Source organism: Alligator mississippiensis, chromosome 1 (assembly GCF_030867095.1).
Source record: "Alligator mississippiensis isolate rAllMis1 chromosome 1, rAllMis1, whole genome shotgun sequence".
Classification (NCBI taxonomy): domain Eukaryota; kingdom Metazoa; phylum Chordata; order Crocodylia; family Alligatoridae; genus Alligator; species Alligator mississippiensis.
In genome coordinates this window covers 289520889-289542635 of record NC_081824.1, presented here as the reverse complement: position 1 = coordinate 289542635, position 21747 = coordinate 289520889, and positions in this window count along the sequence as shown.

Genomic DNA, 21747 nt, shown 5'->3' with positions numbered 1-21747 from the left:
CTCTGAATCCTAGCCCTATCCTTCATCGTATCCTGGGATGCTAGCATACTGCAGCTTGGGCTGCTCATGTGCAGGACGTGGCCACACCTTAAAGGAACAGGAGCCAGGTCATGCAGATAAGAGATAATCCTGCCCTGGAGTGGCGGAACTCGATGCCAGATACAGAGTGCTTTAAACAACTTGAAGGTGTTAAGTTGCGGCCCACCCAGGGGTTAAGAGTAGGGCAGTGCAAAATTTCACCGAATGTTTCATTTCAAAGCTGTTTTGAGCTGGAAACAGCAAAATTAAAATGAAACAAAAAGCTTTGAAACAGTTTCGAAACTAAATGAGGGCACTCAGACCTTTTTTAAATGTTTCAAGTTTCAAAGCAGCCCAGTGGCAGGAGGCTGGGAAGAGTTAGGGCTGTACTGAGCAGCTCTGCAGCCCCATAGAGCAGCCGGGGGGCAGGAGGTGGAGCACAGCCCTGGCTGTCCCCCACCTCCTGCTGCTGCGCTGAGTTTCATGGGACTGGCAGAGTTGATCGGAGCGCACCCTTGGCTCTCCCCACCTCCCACCACTGGGCTGCAATCTGAGCGGCTCCACAGCCGGAAGGAGTCCAGCACAGCTCTGCAGCCCTCCCTAGGGTATGGGCCCCCAGATCTGTACACCAGATGACAGGAAGCTGCCGCTGCTGCCTGGGGCCAGCGACAGTATCAGTCTTTCCTGGTGCTGGGTGCAGCCTGCACCCAGCACTGGTCCCAGGTGACAGCAGCAGCCTCCTGTCATCTGGTGCACAGATCTGGGAGCCCGCACTCCTGGGAAGAGTCTGTCACGGCCGCGCAGCCCTCCCGGGGGTGCGGGCCCCTGGATCTCCATGCTGGATGACAGTTGTCTGCCGCTGTCAGCAAGTGTCACAAGTTTTGCTTTTTGCAGTTTGAGATGCAGTTTCTGAGAAACCTTTGCACCTATTGCCTTGAGATTGACAGGCTTAATTCCTGCAATTTTCATCCAAATCAGGCAAGAAATGACAAAGTTTTAGGCATTTTCATGATTCCCCATTATAGCCTATGGGCGAAACTTTGAAATGTGTTGAAACAGCGAAACAGTTTTGACAAAACAAAACAGGATAGTGCTTTGAAACGAAACGAAATGACAAAACAAAACAAAACACTGTCCTTTTGAAACGATGAAACAGATGTCGAAATGAAATTATGGTGTTTTGCACAGCCCTAGTTAAGAGCTCCAGGAGTTGCCTAAAATTACTGTGTAATAAGGTCCTTAGAGTTCAGGCAAAGACTGTGTCCAGTTTCCTCCTCTGGCCCTGTAAGCCTGATGCTTCCTCTGGGGTCTTTTATTTATTTATTTTTACTGTTACTTAAGGCTCTACCTGGAATTGCTGCTTTTGCATTTACATCAAGCTGAAGGACATGGAGAATTGCCAGTCTGGGGCAGACTAGAGGCATGGCCAGCCCTGTGTAGCCCCTGTCTAGCAGCATGTAGTGGGTGCCTTAAGAAGAGGATAAGAATTTGGGAGAGGATAAGAATCTGGGTAGAATGACCTGCCCCCCCCCCCCCCCATTCTATGCTCCTCGGGGCAATGGGTCAGTTGCCTCCCTAACGATTGTGCTTAACGGTCCCCAATGGACCTGTCCTCCAAAAATGAAACCCATGGATGCAATTGGCCTCATGAGATCCTGTGGTAATGAATTCCACATGTTCATTGTGCGTTTTTTTTAAATTGTCATTTGTTTTAATCCTTCTGCCTTATTATGTCACTATTACCAATAGAATTCTTTTTGCCTGAGCCCCTCAAGGATTGACATGGCAACTCATCTGATTTGGTGTCAAGTAAACTTTAATATTAACCTCTAGGCACTATTACAGGTTTTCTCCCCACAATATGACCTGGCAAACGTTTCTTGGACATTTCAGCAGTGACCTTCAGGGGTACCATGCCTTGGGTCTTCCACTGGGTGTGTGGGATGTTTCCTGCTTTGCCTCTGTTTGAGCAAATTAACCACAGCTGCCTCTGTTTCCTCAGGGTCACAGCATGGACACACCCCTTTCTTTTGTTTGTTTATTACTTGTGTAACTCTCTCATCCCAAATTGTCCAATCTTCTGGTTCCATACCTTATCTTTTAGATAAGGTACACCAGTTTTTGGTTATGTTTCCTGCTAGGGAAACAGTTATACCTGGTTCCAGAAGTGGATTAAAGACTTTTGGGGCTCTGGGCAAGGGGAAAATTGGAGGTCTCCTGCCCCCCCGCAGGAACTTTTTGAGCTGGCTCAGCCTCTCCCTGCAGCATCGGACACACACGCACACCCAGACACACACTTTCCCCTCACAGGACCTCCCCTCTCTCCTACCCTCGATCACTCGGAGACAGCACCCCCTCCCCCCATTCCCCCTGCCATGATCTGTCCTCAGCTCTGTCTACTTCCCCGCCTGGCCCCTATTAGATTTACCTGGAGGGAGCTGCTGCCTGGCTGTGTCCTGTGTGGCCCCACAGATGCACAGGGCCAGGCTGACCGGGAGCACCATGCTATCTCTGTGAGCGGGTGGTGGCACTAGGAGGGGTGGCTACGGGGGGTTAAGATGAGTTTTGGGAGGGCTATAGCCTCCCAAACTTCTCCCCAGCACCATCGCCCACCTGTAGATACATGGTGCGCTGCTTCCGGCCTGCCCCTACCACTCCAAGGTGCAGTGTGGTGCCCCCAGCCTGGCCTGGCCTGGCCCTGGCCTTCCAAACGCACCCCATTCGTGGAGGGGCCCTGCTTCCAGCTCAGGGAAACATGTGAAAGCCATGGTTTTAAACTTGGTGTTTCCCCGTCAGGAGACAAAAATGGTGCCAATTTTAAAACCATGGTTTTTACTTCCCTGCTGATGAGAATCCTAGGGCCCCAATTAGTAGTGGCCTGTGGGCCCAGGCCCAGCTGGCCTGTCCGTTAATCTGCTTATGCCTGGTTCGCCTACCATACCAATCACAGCACTCGCTTTTCCCATTGCCTTATAAGGCACTTCGTAAAATTTTATTGCTCAGTTCTGGAAAGGCCTAAACTATGGCTACGAGCCTTAGCATAATTCAATTTGCCCGCTACAGTCACCAGCTGCACTCAGCTCTTGTATTATGAGATACAGGAAAGATCCTATTGACTTTTGCCACAATATTCATGATTTTATAGCTCTCTCTCACATTTCCTCTTTTCCAAGTTGAGGAGACTGAGCTTTTGTGGTCTGTTCTCATATGGAAGCCCTTTCATACTCCCGATCACCTTCATTGCCTTTCTCTACACCAGAGGTTCCCAAACGTTTTCTTACTGAGTGCCCCCTTCCAGATTTACCAGCTGCTCACGTACCCCAACCAGAATATTTTAACTCCTTAAATGCCAATTACTATTATACCAAAAATTAAATTGCTGTTATACAGTTTGTTCTGCATACCCCCCAGGGGTACGCATGCCACAATTTAGGAACCCCTGCTCTATACCTTTCCTAGTTCCTGTATAATTCTTTGGAGATCAGATGACTGGAACTGCATGCAGTATTCAAGATGTACATAATTTTTTGGGACCCTGTTATATGATGTTGTTTGGGGGAAGGGTGTGTAATGTCCACACAAAGGGGACCTGGGAATTATAGTATGTAACTTTCTTTGGCCTTTTACATTGCAGTGGCTTCCCTCAAAAATATTAGCAGATTCTTTTGATAGTAACTTTTCAGAACCGGTACTTGTTCTGACAAGTGTCTGTGATGAAGACTTTCAAAAGTATTCTTTTAACATCCAGTAACTAGTATTTGCTCTATTGTTCTGTAGTGTCCTTTCAACTTGTATTGGGTTATCTGCTCTGTGCCTCTGCTCAAGTACACTATGTTACCAGATTTGCCCATCACTTTGAGGTGCACTCATTTATTAGGGGTATGTTTCTGGGGTCTCTGTAATTCTGTCAATGTGCTGCTTGTGTTGCTTGTGTTTCTATATGGAGCTGTATCTCTCCCTTCTGCAAGTCCTCACTCCCGTTGGAGCTATCTTGAAGGACTGTTTCAATGGTGCTGGGTTCCTTCAACCACCAAATCAGTCAAACACATACACGCACATACACACACAGATTAACAGGGCACACCTGAGCCAGGCCGGGTTATTCAGCATTGACAGGCTAACACTATCATATGCCTTGAACTCAGTTCATCGGGGCAACAATAAAATGCATCAGACAAGCACACTGGTTAACAGAGTGCATCTGAGTCAGGCCGGGTTATTCAGCATTGACAGGCTGACACCCTCATGTGCCTTGAACTCAGTTCATCCCTTATTTCAGCAGGACAATAATAAATGCAGGTATACACACATACACACATGCTAACAGAGTACGTCTGAGCAGGCTGGGTCCTATCAGCACTTTCAGCTGATACCCTCATGTGCTTCAAAACTCAGCACATCCCAATCTCTTGTCACAATGGTCCTAGTAGTAACTCCCGTGATGAGCAGACCCCACTGTTGTTTTGGGCATTACAGGGATCTTTGGCTTATGTAAAAGAAGCTTTGCTGCAGAGCAAATGGGGAGGTCAAGGGAAAGGAAGAATAAGAGAGGTTCAGAGAGAGAATATAGCAACCAGCTTGACCATAAAAGTTATTTATTGCCAGGTATATGAATTTATGTTGATACCAGTAGTAATAGCCATGCAAGAGAGACAAATACAACAGTTACAATACATAGTTTCAATTAGGTATTTGGGGAAGTCTAGCTCAAGTTTGATCAGGTTTAGAAAGCTGTGCCTGGAGTAAGAGAACAAAAGTCAGGTTTAGAAAGCTGTGCCTGAAGTAAGAAAGCAAAAGTCAGGTTCCTGGAGTCAGAGAGAGAGAGAGTTGGAGTCTCAACACTCAGCGAAGCTTGAACCAGTCGAGGTTCCCAGGTGTTTGTTGGAGCTTGTAGACAGGCAAAGCCTTCGGTGCGACCAGTGGAGGGATTCCAAGCAGAAAAGGAGTGGAACTGGTGCAGCTTTTTGGTTCGAGGCGCCAGGACAGAAACTTGAGCTTGGGTAGGGGTTTTTGTAGAGAACTAACAAGGGCTCAAGGGAGAACACTAGGTTTTTTTAGGGGTAAACAATGGCTCATATGCTGGGTAATAGGAACTGATCACTCCTGGCTATGGGTGGCATTACTCTGAGGGAGCTCACAACACAGACAGGCAGATTCAGTGTTTTGGGTACCAATAAAGGAATCATTACTAGGATTGGTCTGATAAATTCTGAGCTGGGCGTGCACAGGCATGGGTTGATTAACATTTGGAGCAGAGATTTGCCATCACGCAGCGCTCCTCTGCTTCTCTGGTCCCAGAGTTCAGTGCAGTCCTTGCCTTGGAACTTCTGTTCTCCATCCTGAATGCTAATGAAGGTGCTTTCTTGTCCCATCTCCCATGTAAATGAGTTGTCATCCGGTTCCATCTCCCATGTAAATGAGACCAGGGGAGTTGCTTCACTCCTATCACCGTTGTCTGGAGGGATTTAGGTGCATCTCCCACTGCATCTTCATTGTCTTTTGTAAGTCCTTCCTCAAATCAGTTCTTGTTTAGGCAGAGGTGACAGGGGGAGAGGGGGCAGTGAGTCCTTTGTGAGTTAGACAGGATGCATACTGTGCTAGGGTTCCCCAAGAACACAGAACTGGCAGGTAACAGCTAGGGAGTCTTCCACCACCTGTCTGGTTTTCATCTGATCCTGGTCTCTATGCTATTCTTGTCCCTCTGAAGTTGTTCCTAATGTCTCCCTGAAGCTGTAATTTATGCATCCTTGGAACTGTCCCCTGAAGTAAGGCACATGAATTTCCAGTGCCAGCCCTATCCACAAGCTCCTTCAAGAAATTGAAGAAAAAAGCTAATTCAGTCATTAAATAATACATGTAAAGCAGAACGCACTGGTTTGTATCTTTCTTTTTTCATATAAACAGTACATTTTATATATGTACCCATTCCTAAATTTTAGCATCAGTAAATTATATCCATAAAGCAGTGAGATTTACATTAGCAATTTTATTTATATGGAACCCTGGATTTACAATTGTATAATATTTGAATGTACACATGTATAGTAGAGATATAAAAAACATATTCAAAACAAAGCCCACAGACCAGCTTGGTGATCTACAGTTAAAACTGTGCAATGACAAAATTACAGATCCGTTTAAGTCCTGCATCTTGCAGTTAGGTGTCTGTGAAAGCAGAGCTCCAAAAGCACTTCTTTCTTGCTGTTTTGAGTTAACAGATCAGTATTAGAAGGCTGGAGCAGAAAAAGGGCTTCATATGCAGATTAATAGGTTTTTTATTCTGGGGGAACAGAGACTGTGCTCTGTGACTGAGCACCAAAATGATCTCATTGCCAAAGGATGTAGTTTTAGCCTCACTGACCATGTCCACATGAGTGTAGACATTTGGTTCCCCAGGGACAACTAACAGTGGGACATCTTGTGCCACTGTTAATTGTCCCCGGGGAATGCTGTGCCATGCACCCTCTGGTATGTGGTAGGTTACCCTGGGTGTGGTAGGGGAGGCTGGGGCAAGCACTGGGCTGGCCCCAGCAACCTTACTTCGGGTCCTGGGAGCCTCCTGGGGATGCAGCAGTGGCAATCCTGCTGCTCAGTCTGGCTGGCCAGACTCTAGTTTTGACAAGCATGTGCTGTCCCTGTATATGCCACTCCACTTTTTTTGTGGGTTTTTTTTTTGACCCATGGATATCCAGGGGTCAACCCCTGCACCCATGCCGCTCCCTTGCAGTGCAGAGAATAGCTGAATGTGCATTGTGTGGCACCACAGATGTGTCTGCGGCCACTGCTGTCAATTTATGGAAGAGAACAGTTTTTTTTTCAAATGAATAAAATTTATGGTTGGAAAAAGTGTGATATTACTGCTGCGCTTATTAATATATCAAAATATGCATCGGAACTGGGAGCTGGCAAGAGAAACAACCACCAAAGATATTCAATAGGGCAGTACTGAATTTCCTTTTCCAGGAAATATTAAAAGGAAATTCAGGTATTCAGATTTGCCATTTAAATTTCTTCACTAATAACTAGGTAATTGGGACAAAGTCTCAGCTGGCTTTCTGAAAATGAGTCAGTCTAAATTAACCTCTTAGTCCATGCTGAGGAAAAGCAGGACCTGAAGGTTTTAGTACACCATAAGGTGACAATGAATCACCTTTGTGAAAAAGGCTAATATAAATCTAGGCAGGGTATAGTCAGTAAAGACAAGGAAATACTTATGCCATTATACAAGGCATTGGTTAGACTCCATTTAGATTATCAGTTTTGGTCACCAAAGGACCAAAAGAACTGGAGTAAAGACAAACAAGGGCCATAAACATGTCTAAGGGAATGGAGATTAAAGAACTATTTTAAGGAATAAGATTAAAGAACTCAGCTTGTTTAGCCTATCAAAATAAAGCTTGAAGGGCAATATGATTATAAATAAATTCACAGGGAGGTAGAAGAGCTGTCCAACTTATGTATTAGCACAAAATCAAATGTCTAGTATTTATTACAAATTCTAATATTATAAAAGCCTTAGTCTGTCTGTCCATAACGCTTTATTCACACTCTGATCGGTTGCCTTGGCCGGCAATCTGAGGTCTCTGGACAGACAGAGACACATGGCAAAGCACCACCATTTCAGCAGGGACTGAGGGGCCGGAGCGGGGTGGGGGTGAGTCAGGGGGAGATGACGGCGACCAGAGCACCACCATGACGGAGGGGACAGAGTGGGGGCGAGGCCTGGCCCCCCCACCCTTAGAGGCAGTGGGGTCACAGGGTGCTGTCTGCACAGTGCTGGCCTAACCCCGCTCCACACAGCGGAGCACCACCAAGGCAGCAGGGACTGGGTCTGGAGCCAGGGGGCAAGGCCAGCAGGCAGGGAGGAGGAGGTGGCAGGGAAGAGGCAAAGGGGGAGGGGAGTGGGAAAGGGAAGGGGGAGTGACCAGTGGCTGCACCCCACTGCAACCACCACCACGGCTGTGACTGCCGCAGGCCCTGGCCCAAAGTGGAGGGGGGGAGCAGCCCTGGCCCCAGCCTGAAGTGGTGGGGGGGTAGGTGGGGGAAGGGCTCTGGCCCAAAGTGATGAGGGGGAGGTGGGGAGCAGCCCCAGCCCCGGCCTGAAGGAGCAGTGGGGAGTGGTCCCAGCCCTGGCCTCAGCCTGAAAAGGCAGGAGGGAAGTGGGGAACAACCTGGTAAACAGCCCAAAATGGCAGGGGGGAGGTGGGAAGTGGCCACAGCCCCGGCACAAGGTGGGGGGGAGGGGGCCAGATGCAGGCCTCTATCCCTGCCCCGCCATCATTCTTGACGGGCAATTTGCTAATAAATTGTAAACCAGGAAAGTGTTTCTAACTTTGAGAACAGAAAAGTTTTAGAATGATTTTTGAAGAGATGCAATAGCAGCAAAACATTTCAAAATGGAACTCAACAAACATATGTAAGACATAATATGATAAATGAGGTTCTTGGATAAATAAGCAATGTGGTTAATATGTGCGTTCAGGTATTTGCAATCCCCGTGTTAGAGTTGAGAGGTATGTTTTCTGAGCAGGTTCTGTCTGATAATCCCATACATCAGGGCTTCTCTAGGTCATCTGTAATACCCATGAAGGAATATATAAATAAATCAATCAATAAGTGTGTGTGTGTGTGTGTGTGTGTGTGTATCACAAATTGTCTGGTTATAATATATATATTATAATCAGAAGTCACCAAACATTTAGTGAGGGGAAAAAGGTGTGTGGGGGGAGGGGGGAATTTCCCTTCACAGAATGCTTTGGTGGCTTCTGATATTTTTGCAGGGGGGAATCACCTTCCACTGAAACATTGGTCATTGGCCCCAGCTAAAGGTTGGAGTTTTGACCGGTGTACTCTAGCCAGTACTTTGTAACCTCTCGGGTAACTAGCTTGAGGGTTGCACTCATCCACTCAGGGTCTATTTGCCACACTTGGAGTGAAGAAGGTACCCCTTCCTCCTTCCCAATCCCTGGTCAGATGTGCAAAGACTGTGGAGATCTTTGCCTTCCTCTGTAGGCATGGTCTTCTTAGAAGCATCTGAATATCATTTTTGCTGTGGCCAATAATTAGGCCAAAAAATTACTCTCCCTCTTCAGTGGCAAAATATTAGTAATGCCCTTGTCTGTCTTGCTTGTTAGTATTAGTAATGCCCTTGTCTGTCTTGCTTTTTACTCGTGGCCTGTTATAGTGTTTTTGAGTTTGTTCTGATGATGTGTTGTGCGAAGTGTTGGAGTGAACCAGAGCTGTCCAAGCTGGTGGCCCATGGGGCACATGCAGCCTATGAGGGGTTAAATTGCAGCCCCTGGGATCCCACCTGGCTGCCATCCCACCCTTTGCTCCTGGTTCAGAAGCAGCTGAGGACTCTGGGCTTCCTCGCTCTCTGGCTTCCCCTTCCCAGCCCTATGGGACTGTGCAGTTTGGCACAGCCCACAGTGCTGAGGAAGCCCACCATCCATGGTGCTTCAGAGGCATGATGCACTAGGGGAGCCCATCATGAGTGAGGAGCTCAAGGTGAAATGGAGTACTTGGGTGTGTTATTCAGCAGGGGGGTGGTGAGGAAGGAGAGGCACACAATGCAGTGGGAAGATGCATAGTCTAGCATGAGCAAGGGCATGTGTTTAGCCTCCCGGGCACATAGCCCCCCTGGTGCAGCCCCTGCTAGTGCAGCCTGCCAGTCATGTGATGCCTGGCCACTTGGAAGTTGGACAGTGGCAGCCTGTAAAATAGGGAATGGACTTGATGGACTGGAAAGCCCCTCCAAGTCGTATGTTCCTATTTAGTGAATGTTGTTCCTCCTTTAATAGCATTCTTTATTCAGTGTTAAAATATCTCTTGTCTGTGATTTTTTCACATTGTCACATGACAGCAGTCTAGTCTTAACTCCATGGAAAGCAACCTTGGAAGGAAATAAGATTTTGCAGTTTCAAGGGGATGCCCCAGGGTAAGGCATAAGAGAATAGTTTATTAAAAATGCAAAAAAAATCTTCAGATAACTTTCAGGGAAAAGGAGAAAATGAAATGCTTACATTTAATCTGTTAAGCTACTCAGACACCATGAATGTAAGTGTGGTATAATAGCTAGATTGAGGAGAGGAGAAGGTGATACACAAACGTGAGAGATAACGAATAGACCTATGTATGGAGAGGGAGGTGAGTTCAAAAATTTTGTTTTTTGGGGTTTTTTTTAAATTTCTTATGAGTCAGAGTCAATACTGCCAGCATGCAATGATACCTCCCTTTGCAGACCACTTTGAGAATTACTGCAAAGTGAAATAGTGTCCAAGTCAAACAGTGACGTGACCCAGATTCATCTCTGACTTCAATACCTAGGAATCAGTTTACAGCATGGATATGTGAGTTTGACTCATAAATCGCATTCCTGGTTCATTCCTGGTTCTGTCATTCCTAAGGTGGAATCTTGGACAAGTCCTTTAACTCATCTTTAAAATGTATGTTCTTACACATAGCTCCCTGTTCATTTTGAAGCCTAATACTTTTGTAAAGCACTTTGAGATCTTCAAATAGAATATGTAATTGTGAAGTTGTATTTTAGTTGTACCCTTTTTCACAATTTAGAACAGCCAATAATTTCATGTACATGTTTTCAATAGATTGAAGAGTCACATGCTCTTTCTATACATAAAGAAAACCAAACTGGAGTTGTGATTTCTGGGCAATTTATGAAGTAATGGCTTTTGTGTCACAAATTATTTAATAGATAGAGCTAGTCTATTTATTGCACTATCCATTGTATAGTTTGTGTTCATCTTTGGATGACTAACATTTTGTTAGCTGGTATTCAACCAGAAACTAAAATTAGAAAGTTATTATATACTCCTTCATACTTTAGTGTTGTTTTCCAGGACTATATCTGTATATTTGTTTACATTATTGCAAAAAGCACTTTACCTCATTATGGCTTAGTTTAGACAGGGAAGTTAGTGTACAATATGCTAGGGTGTGTATTAAGCGTAGTAGCTAGTCCACAATAACTACCTGGTGTACTCTTCCAGTATCCATACTGGGCAAGATAGCTTACAGTGCATTCACTCCTCCATGTAGACAAACCCTCCCAAAGACCAAAGCTTTGTCTTCAAGTGGTGATGTCAATGCAACTAATTATAATTGCCTACAAAAATGGTATTAAAGACTATAGTATGAAGGGACTTCTATCTTGGGGGCAGACACCATCAGCTTTGTATCCCAGGAGAAAATCCAATTGATATTGTTTATTTCCAGTTGCTGTTGCACTGATTTATTTCTGCACCAGAGGAATGAGTACTTGTAAAGCATATTAAGTGCATATTATAGTCTATTACTTTGGCAAAGCAGAGTTGTGTAAGAGACTGAGAATTTTGCAGCTTATCCATATTAGGAAAATTAATTTTTCAATTTTTTTTTTTAAATCTCTACAGGTGGTCAGACTTTGGTGTGCAATATAAGCAATGACCTCACTATATCCAGCTGCACTCGTTGTTGGCTTTGGCTGTCTCACATTTCATGAAATATGGTTAATTATTGTTGTTTTTTTAGTACTCATAAGTCCTTCTGGGTGAATTTTATAAAACATTTATTTTTACTGCTTACATAACTGTGTAAAATGTTTTCTTTGGTAGCAGACAACAGTGTTTTTGCCAAAACAGATTCTATTTAATTTTTTGTAGAAATTTATTGGAAAGTTAATATTCCCATTTTAATGGTACCTTTGCTATGTTATTAAACTAGGGTTTACTGAGATTAAAAATTGTTCATGACAAAAATCATAACCCTCTTGTTTACCCCGAATAAGCTCCATAGCCCTATTCCTTTTGGAGCTCAGTAAAGTTCATCTAATTCAATGATACCCAGACCAATACTTCTTAGCTGCCTATCACAGTTTTCACAAGTCTCCATGTGCTTCTCAAAAGTGGTGCACAGCTGATACTTTCCACTTGTCTTCGTGGATCAAGGTAAGTTAAGAAGAATATAGTTCACAAGAGGGTTGCAATTCCTATCCATGTACAGGTAAAGAAAAAGGACCATTGTGATCCTCTCAACATGAAAGTCATTCCACTCTTATGAGAAGCAGCTAGGAGGAGAGAAACAAAGCAGTGGATGGGGTCTACTTAAGCACTGCGTCCAGCCTTCTGCTACTGCAGGCAGCTGTGTCATATAATCCCCTTCATAAATTGATCGAGCTCCATCTTAAAAGTAATTAAATTTCTTACCTTTGCTAGAGGCAGGGGATTTTTCATGAAGTCTTTCTGTTGGATAAACTTTGTAAGTGGGAGAAAGAAGTTGGCCCTCTCTACAGCTATTCAAAGACTGTACTGCAAAAATTTCACTCCTCTAGTTAGAAACCATTTTAATTTCCAGCCTGAATATAGTCATAGTTAATGTATACCTATTTATTATGATAGTATTGTTCTCATTGCTTAAATAGCTTTCCTTTCCCTGGTGTTTATTCCTATGATGTATTCATAGAGAACAATCCTGTCCTCTCTCAGCCTTAATTTTTCTAGGCTACATAAGCCAATCTTTTCTAGTCTCCTGTCAAAAGATAGCTTTCCATTCCTAAGATCATCCTACCAGCCTTTCCTGCACCTCTTTCAGTTTCAGTTCTTTTTACTTGAACATGAGTAGCCATAATTGGTCACATTATACACTGTGTTCCAGATAAGGGTGTCCAGATGGGAGCCTTCTACAGTAGTAATAATATTTGCTGTTTTCATAGCTGTATCGTGTCAGCAGCCTCAGTCCTCCAGTGGCCTGCTAGTACATACAGATCCTCTTCAATCATTTCCAAGTGATGAGCTCCCAGGGCATTTATAGACATGCTCCAGGAGGTGGGTGCTTTAATTAGCAGAGCTCCGAGAGCCGTGCTAATTAAATGCACTCAGAGCATCAAGTGTATCAGTATCTCCGCACTTAAAAATGGTGGTGGGACACTTTGAACGGAAGCTTGTCAAATGAGCTTTAAAGTGCTCTGACGCCATTTTTCTGTGCAGGGATGCTTACACATGTGATGCTGGAGTCTGCCACGTTCCAGCAGTCTCGATTGATTGAGTCTGCTCCAACATGCTGGAATTACAGAGTGTTGGAGCAGCCTCCCTGCACATGTATTAGAGCCCCCAGTGTATAACAAAGAATCTTGTTAATCCTCAAGTATATGACCTTGAATTTTGTGCTCTTAAACTGCATCCCATTTCGGTAACTTCAGTTTTTGCTGCCATCTAGTTCTTCCTTTATGATATCCCAATGTTCTGTATTAACTTTCTGTCATCAGCAAATTTCACTCCCATTTTCACTCCCATCTCACTCCCATTTTTTTGATCCCAGGGTTGTTTGTGCAGCAGGCTCATCAAGTGGTCAGGCAGCCTGCTGAGCCACCAGCAGGTGGGAGTCAGGGCTAATTGCAGAGTCAGCTGACCCAGGGGGCTGGCAGGTGAGGCTAGGCCTGATCAAGGGAGTCACATGGAGGAGGGCTGGGGGTAGACAGGGTATAAGCCCAAACTCTGAGAGTAGGGCTGGCAGTAACATCTTAGGAGCTGGTAAAGGAACATCACCCAGCAGGAACGCTGCTGCTTCTGAATGCCACCAAAGAGAATAATATCTGGAGGTTTGGGTAGGAACTAAAGGGATGGAGGAGGCTCCTGGGGGACCCAGTTTTGGGGGTCCAGAGCCCTGAGAAGGGGGCAGAGTGCCTGGGGTCTGTTGAGAAGCAGGATGAGCCACAGAGAGAGGGGATAAGTGCACAGGGGTTAGTGAGAGGCCAGGTGAGCCCTGGGAGAGAGGCTGAGAGTCTGTGGGTCTATTGAGGGGTCAAGAGAGCCCTGAGAGAGCGGCTGAGTGTTTGGGTGATCTAGTGATGGGTCTGAGTGAACCCAGGGAGTGGAGTAGAATATGGGGGTCTATTGACAGGTCCAGATAAGCCCAGGGAAGAAAGGGGCTGCATTGAGGAAGACTTATGGAGGGCTCTGGGTGAGCCCAGAGAGAGATAAAAATCTATGGAAGGGCCCAAGAGGGCAGACCCACAGAGATGAGAGGGCTGACAGCCAGAGAACTGGCCTGTGTGGGGCCAGGGCCCAGGAGAGGCTGAAGGGTGAAATAGACCATGGCAGAGAGCTCCAGAGCCAGGAGAGCCTGGAGTTCTTGACTCACCTGAGGCGGGGCAGGGCCTAAGAGAGGCCGAAGGTCCTTGTATGGCCACAGCCAAGAGGAAGGTGTCAAGGGGTGTACAGCCTAGGATGATGGTTGTTGCTAGGCCATCTGAGGAGGAAGGATCAAGGAAAGGGGTCCAAGAGTGATCTGGGGGCCAGAAATGGAGGACTCAGATGGGAGATGGAGCCAGGGCCAGGGTGCCCAGTAGTTAGCAGCCCAGGGTGGGTGTAGGACATCTAGGGGGAGCCCAGAGAGGGGTGAGTAAGATCAGGTAAGCCTGAAGACTGGTCCTGGCTAAGACCTGAAACTGCAGGGCAGCCTCCATGAAATGTCATGTATGGGCCACTCGAGGGAAAGGCGAGGATGGGATGCTAGAAAGCCTCAGATCCCACTTCCTTGTGGGTTACCCCATGGAGGGGGAAGGCTAGGGAAGCACACCCCGACAGAAAAGTATTTGGCAAGGAAGATGTGGACCACGTGGGTTCAGAAGCCCAGAGAGGGGCCAGGGACGACCAGGATCTGGGCCCAGAGAAGGGCCCAGAAATAGAGTGCAGGATCAGACGGGTGCAAGGGCCTGGATAGTGAGGCCCAGAAAGTGTAGTGGGACCACAGGGGTCCAGTGGCTCAGTGAGGGCCTGGGAGTAGAGTATAGGGCTGGACGGGTCTGAGGGCCGGAAGAGCAGCTGGGAAAGGGGAGAACTAAAAGGGTCCAAGGTGAGGGACCAAAAGGGGCTGGCAGCCCAAAGAGGGGCCAGGAGGGAGACTGAGGGGCTTGGTAGCCCAGGGAGTGGTTGTACAAAACCGAGAGGTCTGAGGGCCCAGATTGGGGCTGGAGGAGAGACAAAGGGGTCTGGCAACCCGAGTGGGGCTGAAAGGGAAACCGAGGGGTCTGGCAGCTCAGGAAATGGGTGTGCAGAGAAACCGAGAGGTCTGAGGGCCTGGGGTGAAGCTGAGAGAGGCGAAGGGGTCAGAAGGCCCAGAGAGGGGATGCATCAGAAATTGGTAGAACATCTGTAAGGATGCTGTTTGTGAGGCATGGTGTAGGGGAGGTACAGAGCCATGCAATTGTCCCATAAGCCCAGGACTACAATCTGGGTGGTCATTGTATTAAGACCAGGGCAGTCTCCTGCACTCTGAATAACAACTAACATCAAGGTGTGGCAGGAGAGAGCTGGGCAAACTGCCCATAGAGCAGGGTATCTCAAAAAATGTTTTGGGTACCCTGTGACAGTTAGTAAAAATACAAATAATAATTTAAACTAAATCAACTCATGATTACTTGTTTCAAAATTATTTCTATAGCTAGCTTTTCTATAATGTCCTTATTACGTGCCAGTACTAAATCTAAACTATATCATCTCTTGTTCGTTCATTGACTGTTTGGGGGAGGAATCTGTCAACAGATAAATATCTGGACCTATCATTATTTGTAGAATTTTAGTTTCCAATCTCTCTTTTGAACCCAGATCTCTTTTGAACCCAAAAGCTTGCTTAATAATTGTTTTCCAATTATTTAAGTTGGTCTAATAAAAGATATTAGATTCACCCAAAGAATCTTGTCTGCCTATGTCCTTAGACCAACACAGCTACAACCTACACCCCAATTTCCAATCTATATCTGGGAACTCTCTCCAATAATGAAATTGCTCCCAGCAGTATTTATCTTTGTGTAACAGCTGCAAAGACTTACTTGGCTGCAAGCTGAATGGGTAAGCCGTGCCTAAGAACTTTGCAAGGAAGGCAGCAAAAAGTTTGCGGAGGGTGCAATAGCTTTTCCAAATGGAGGGTATGCTGTGAACAATGCATGTTTTTTACTGGAGGATTTGAACTGTAACCAGAGCCCCCCCATTGCAAACCCTGGGCTGTGATTGGCTACTATGGAGCCATAAAAGCTAAGGGAGGGAAAAGCAGCTAGAGAGAGAAGCTGCAGGAGAGCTATACCAGCCTGGAGAGAGGGGCAGAGACTCAGCCCATCCTTTCCCCCCAGAGCTGAAGCTTGCTGGGGAGCAGACTTCAGGACAGAGGAGAACCTGAGTCATCCAAGGAAAAGCTGATTCCTCACCCGGGTCAGAGCTGTGCAATCAGGGACACAGGTACCCAGGGAAAGAGTGGGGAGGGGTTGGTAAGCTGGCTGGGAGAAGCTGCCTGGTCAGGGACCTGCAGAGGGAAGTCCTCTGTTTAGGCTGGAAAGGCTTGTACTTCAGGGACAGAGGCCTGCAATCCCCTGTCTGTGTGTGGAGGTGCTGGGGGAGAGAAACAGTCCAGAGAGGGAGCGGGCTGGGAGAATCTCAAATCTGCTTGGGTGTGTGAGGGGACACTTAACCCCTAGTGTTTGCAAGAGGTGTATTTTTCAGAAGGAAACCAAAGAAATAAGCCTATTACCTGCAGTGGCTGATCGGAGACTCGTTTTTTTGCTGAGTTACCAAGAAAGAGCAAAGAGTCCATCTTCCCCTGAGCAGCAGAATCCTCATCTATGCCACCTACTGGTGGATCATAGTTAAAGCTGTATTGCCACTTATAGTTATGGGAAGGGGAGTGTGACCAGAGGGAAATCAACCTGGGTTATTGGGGGGGGGGGAGAACACTGTTTTAAAGTGTTATAACCAGGTTAATGTAATCTTTGAGGTTGTTTGATGCAAGTGGGACCACCCAGTGTGGTGGAATCATTCATCTATTGTTGCAGTTGCAAATTCTATTCAAATTGTTGGTTTTATTATTAACTATTGATATTACATACATATTTTTTCTTCTCTTGATTTAATAATTTCTCTTCTGTATATAGTTGCATATAATAAAGAAACCCATTTATTTACTGGACTTAAAGAAAAATTATTGGGCAGTAAGGTTAAGGGACACACCTCTCCAAGGGACACCTCAGTCAGCAGACCTACCTGAGGGGGTTCCCAGGGCTACTGAAACCCTGAGGATGCAGAATCTGGCATGTTGTCCAGCCTAGTGTGCCGGTGAGGGTTACATTTGTAACATCTAAAAATATTTCTGTCCATATTCAAATTGACCTTGGTGTCTACAGCAGACTCCTAGCACTGCCCCAGTAGAGGTGAACCTCTTTTTACATCCTTTCTCACAGTGATTTTGATCAGAACAGATTCTGTTTTTTCCATGCTGGCCTTTCTTCTGCCTGATAGTGTACTACAACTACAATGCAAGGAGGCTTGCTTTATCTATCTTGCAGGTTCAATAGATGCATCCTTTCTCACCCCAGCTGATTACTGGATGTCACCCTAGCTGATTACTGTGTTGACACAATCTTAAGGTATTTTTGGACCTGCTAGCAAACAGGCTGTATTCAGGGTTCAGTTCACTGATATTTGGGGCAAAGTAGGTTATAAGATATCTGAAAGCTGTGCTACTTTTACACTGGGTTCTAAATATGGAACCAAGAATAATTCATCTCACTTTTTTGGATTCAGATTTGAAAATTCTTTAAATAATTAACATAAATATGTGATGGTCATGTTTCCTAATTCTTGAAAGTTGAGCTTGGCTGTCTGGTGTTTCTAAAGTAGACTTGCAAGAATTGTGACATCATTCCAAAGGTGACGTATTTCATAATAAAAATGACTGAGTCTTGTTTAGTACCTTTTCTCCAAAGATTTCCAAAGTACATGCTAAACTTTATATGCCAATTATAAACTATTATATACAGGGGATCACATAACTCATCACTGAAATGCAGCCACCTCAAGGGAGAAGGCAAGTATAGAGAAGCATATATCTTACTTCAGGAGAGAAAATGAATAATATCGTAACTAACCAGTAGAATATAATTTCTAGATTTGGACTTAAGCCAAGACCCTGGGGAAAATCCCACTGACAATGAAAAAAAAAGTTATGGTATTTTTTAAAGTCATAAATGATCAAGACCTTGGATTATATTTCATGTCAATAGACTGTACCTCCTACAGCACAATCATACCCGGGCATTATTTTAAAATTGAATCACCAGAGCAGCTTTCTTCACAGCTTAGGAATGATGTGATTTCCAGAGGAATCTAAAATAATATTATGCCTTTATGCAGGTTGGCTCTCTTTGCTTTTTCTTGACTGCTTCGTCCTCCAATTTTAAATGGAAAGACCCTTAACAAAGATTCAAAACAAAACAAAAAAACCCTTTAATTGATCAACTGAATTTATGAGATTCATAGCTTCCAACTATCAGTGCACTAGACTTGAAAGATTCTTTAGCTTGTTTTTGCTTGTCCTTAATTTTTTTTAAACCTGAAATGGTGAAAGTCAAAGAAATACAGCTAGACAATCATTGGGTAGAAGCAGAAGTGCTATGGCATGATTGTTAAGCTGTGAGACATTTTTTTTTTGTCATAACTGAATGATTTTTAGTGCCTCGGCACATTGGAATTTTCCCGCCACATGGAGCTTTCTTTGCACGATGGATTTCTCAGCTGCAGAGAGAAAACCCTGGTGCAAAAAAGTTCCCACCACACGTATGCAAATTTGTGTCCCACTATTGGTCAATTCTAAATTATTCCTACCTGGCGGCTAGCGATTGGTTTGCTAGCCGTATAAAAGGTTAGAGCAGTTTCCACCCAAGTTGGAGGACTCCACAACCATCTCGTGGGGAACTCTAAGCGCGCTGTGGAGCCTAGCAAACTCCGCGTGCGTCTTGGAGAACTTAGGGGCCTGATCAGCCTCTAACCACTCCCTGTCATCGTGAAAATATTGACGTACCCCCGTGTTGAGCACTCGTGGAGTCGTACACCGACGACTCATCTTGGTTCGGTTCGAAGAGAGATCTCACCCCTGTGTATTTGTGTGCAACTGTAATTCAAGCAAGTTTTCTTCCTGCACTGCGACCATTGGCAGTGTAAGTAAAGCTTTCTTTATACAACCAATACGCTTCTGTGCCTAACTCTATTCCATCGTGGAGAATACCCACCTGATGGTCCGGGCTACTGGCCATAGCCTTAGAGCACCCTCGGCAGCCACATTTTTGTTTGTGTCTTTGAAGAACAGAAAGGGAAAGTCTGTTCGGAGAGGGGTAAAAACAACTTGCTCAAATTTTGAAAGAAAATAATTTTCTTTTAATAGTTAAGGACAAGCTAAGCCAGATAAAAACATTACTTTGATATTCTCATGGAAGCTAGAGTAGGGAAATGTAGAACAAACAAGTGTAAGAGATTCATATGAAGCCACAGAGCTAAACCATTATACAGTCAAGCTCGTGAGGACAGTTGCAAAGGAATAAATAGGTAATTTAGGTAATTTATTATTATGTAATTTTATTACTACTGAAATACATATAACATCTGTTTCTGAGGCAGAACTTGGTATTCATGAGAACAGCAATATAAGAAGGAACGTTTTAGCTTATGCTTACACTGTATAAAAGGTGTTGTGTCTTTCAGGGCGTCTTCATCAAAGTCTTCATGAAATGGTAGTTGTACGGGAGCGGGGTTGTGCCACCTGGAGCGGAGCTGTGTCTGTTGTAACCATCATGTTCTGTCCCGTAAACCTTACCTGCCACACCTGTGTTTATGATTTAGAGAAGTACAAAAACACTTTGAGAGACAAAACTCAGTTACAGGCTCAGGAGATCCGCTTGTCTTCGCAGGGCTCCACTATCCCCATACCTTGCCCCAAACACACCAGATATTCCAGGCTTGATATTTCTAGCCTACTAGATAGAGGGTCCAATCTTAGTCTTGTGAGTCCACTAGTCAGGGTCCCCTGCTATGTTGGTTGCCTACCCCGTTCTTCCTTGCACGGGTCCCAAGGCAGCCACCTCTTGGGTCTAGTCCTGCCCTTACCTTCAGGGTTGGGATAAACTCCCGCTCCTGAAGAGGTAATCCTGTCCACATCTCTTCTTCTAGAGTCCCAAAGCAGTTCTTTTCACTCCGTGGGACTGGGCTCACTGACAAAGGGACCTCCTCCGTCACGTCACCAGCTCCTCTCAGGTAAGTCCGGGGCCTGAGGCTTTCCTCCAAGTCTCAGGGTTGGCTTCTCTTCTCATCCACTCTTGGTGCTTCCTCTTTCTGCACCTCACTCTCCCTCTCCCCAGTCCAACCCCCAGACACTCCCCCAGCATCCCCTTAAATTCTCCACTGTGTCCCCCATGGCAGCATCTGATTTGCTCTCCTTGGGACACAGCTATTCTCCCTTTTCTTTCTCAGTGTGGTTCTTTTCTTTTCTGCCTGCTGCACTGTTTTTCTTCCCCCAGCCTCAAACTCCAGCAGGTGGGCTTGCCACGGCAGCCTTTGATCTGCCACGACCCCAGCTGGTTCCTTTAATTAGTTGGGGTGCAACATCCTTTCTCCCTTGGCTTGACGTAGTTTCCTCAGTGTCCCCCAGTAAGTTTTGGTTCTTTACTTCACTGCGACGGTGTTTTGGCCACTCTGCTACAGTAATAAAGAGTCAGAACTCCAGCAGAGCAGTTTAATTACATATCTAATTGTTTCTTTAGGTGTGAATTTACTGGAATTGGAATGAAACAGACCCTAAATAACAGACAGGGGTGACTGAATCAATTCAGGAACGGAGCTGGATAGCATTACTTCCTTAAGTTCTTAAGAAATCACTTGGCAGACAGCAAAAGAATAAGAATATGTACACAGCAAGTAACAAGGAGATGCCCAAGTTATCCATGAAAGGAGTGGGATTGCTTCATATATTAGTACACACAAATGTGTATATGATGTTGCTTCAGAAAGTAATGACAATTTAAAAATAAAACCATTTTGTGTACAATGATTGTTTATGGTACACTTCTTGTGTACCATACACAAGATTGTTTGTTATCCACTTCTATACATAGTTGTAAAAAAAGGGTGCATTCAATGATGCTGCCATCAGTGTTCCCTGCTGATGTGTAGTTTCGTTCATTGCACAAAAATGATTTTGTTTCAAAATTGCCGTTACTTTCTGAAACATCCTTGTCTATACTGATGAAATAGTAAAAAAGGTGTGGCACCTTAGAGACTAACTCATTCAGAAAGGTGTAAGCTTTTGTAGACAACAAGCTATTTTCTCAGATGCTATGAAAAATAATGAAAAGGTGAAAGGTGGAAATATAGCTAGACAACCAGTAGTCAGAAGCAGAAGTTATGGATCTGTCACAGGAGTAGGGTTGCTTCATATATATAATACATATCATTGTTGAAAAATAAGGGTCCATAGACAGGTTGGCAACAGCTGACATAATGATTTAAATTAAGTCAAAGTTACAGAAAACAATGAGAACTTCCAAAGGCACCCAACAAAGAGTAACCTTCACAATGGCAGTTTAAAATGGAATGGCCCAGATTGTCACCTGGCATTACTCTTGACTATACTGTTAACAAATACAAGGTAACAAAAATTCAGTGGAATCTTTTGATTCCATACACATTGCAAAAATATAAATTATAAGTTATGAAGAAAATAGACCTGACTATCATCATGAGCATGTCAAAGAAAATCTGCTCAGTGCACCATGACAGTCAAAATAAACATGGTATCAGCATGTATAAATATGGGAAAGAAAATTATACTGGATATATTATAATGAAATTATATAAATGGGTGTTACATCATCACTTCCAGAAAGATGGCAGAAAAGAGCCCCAGAAATGGATGATA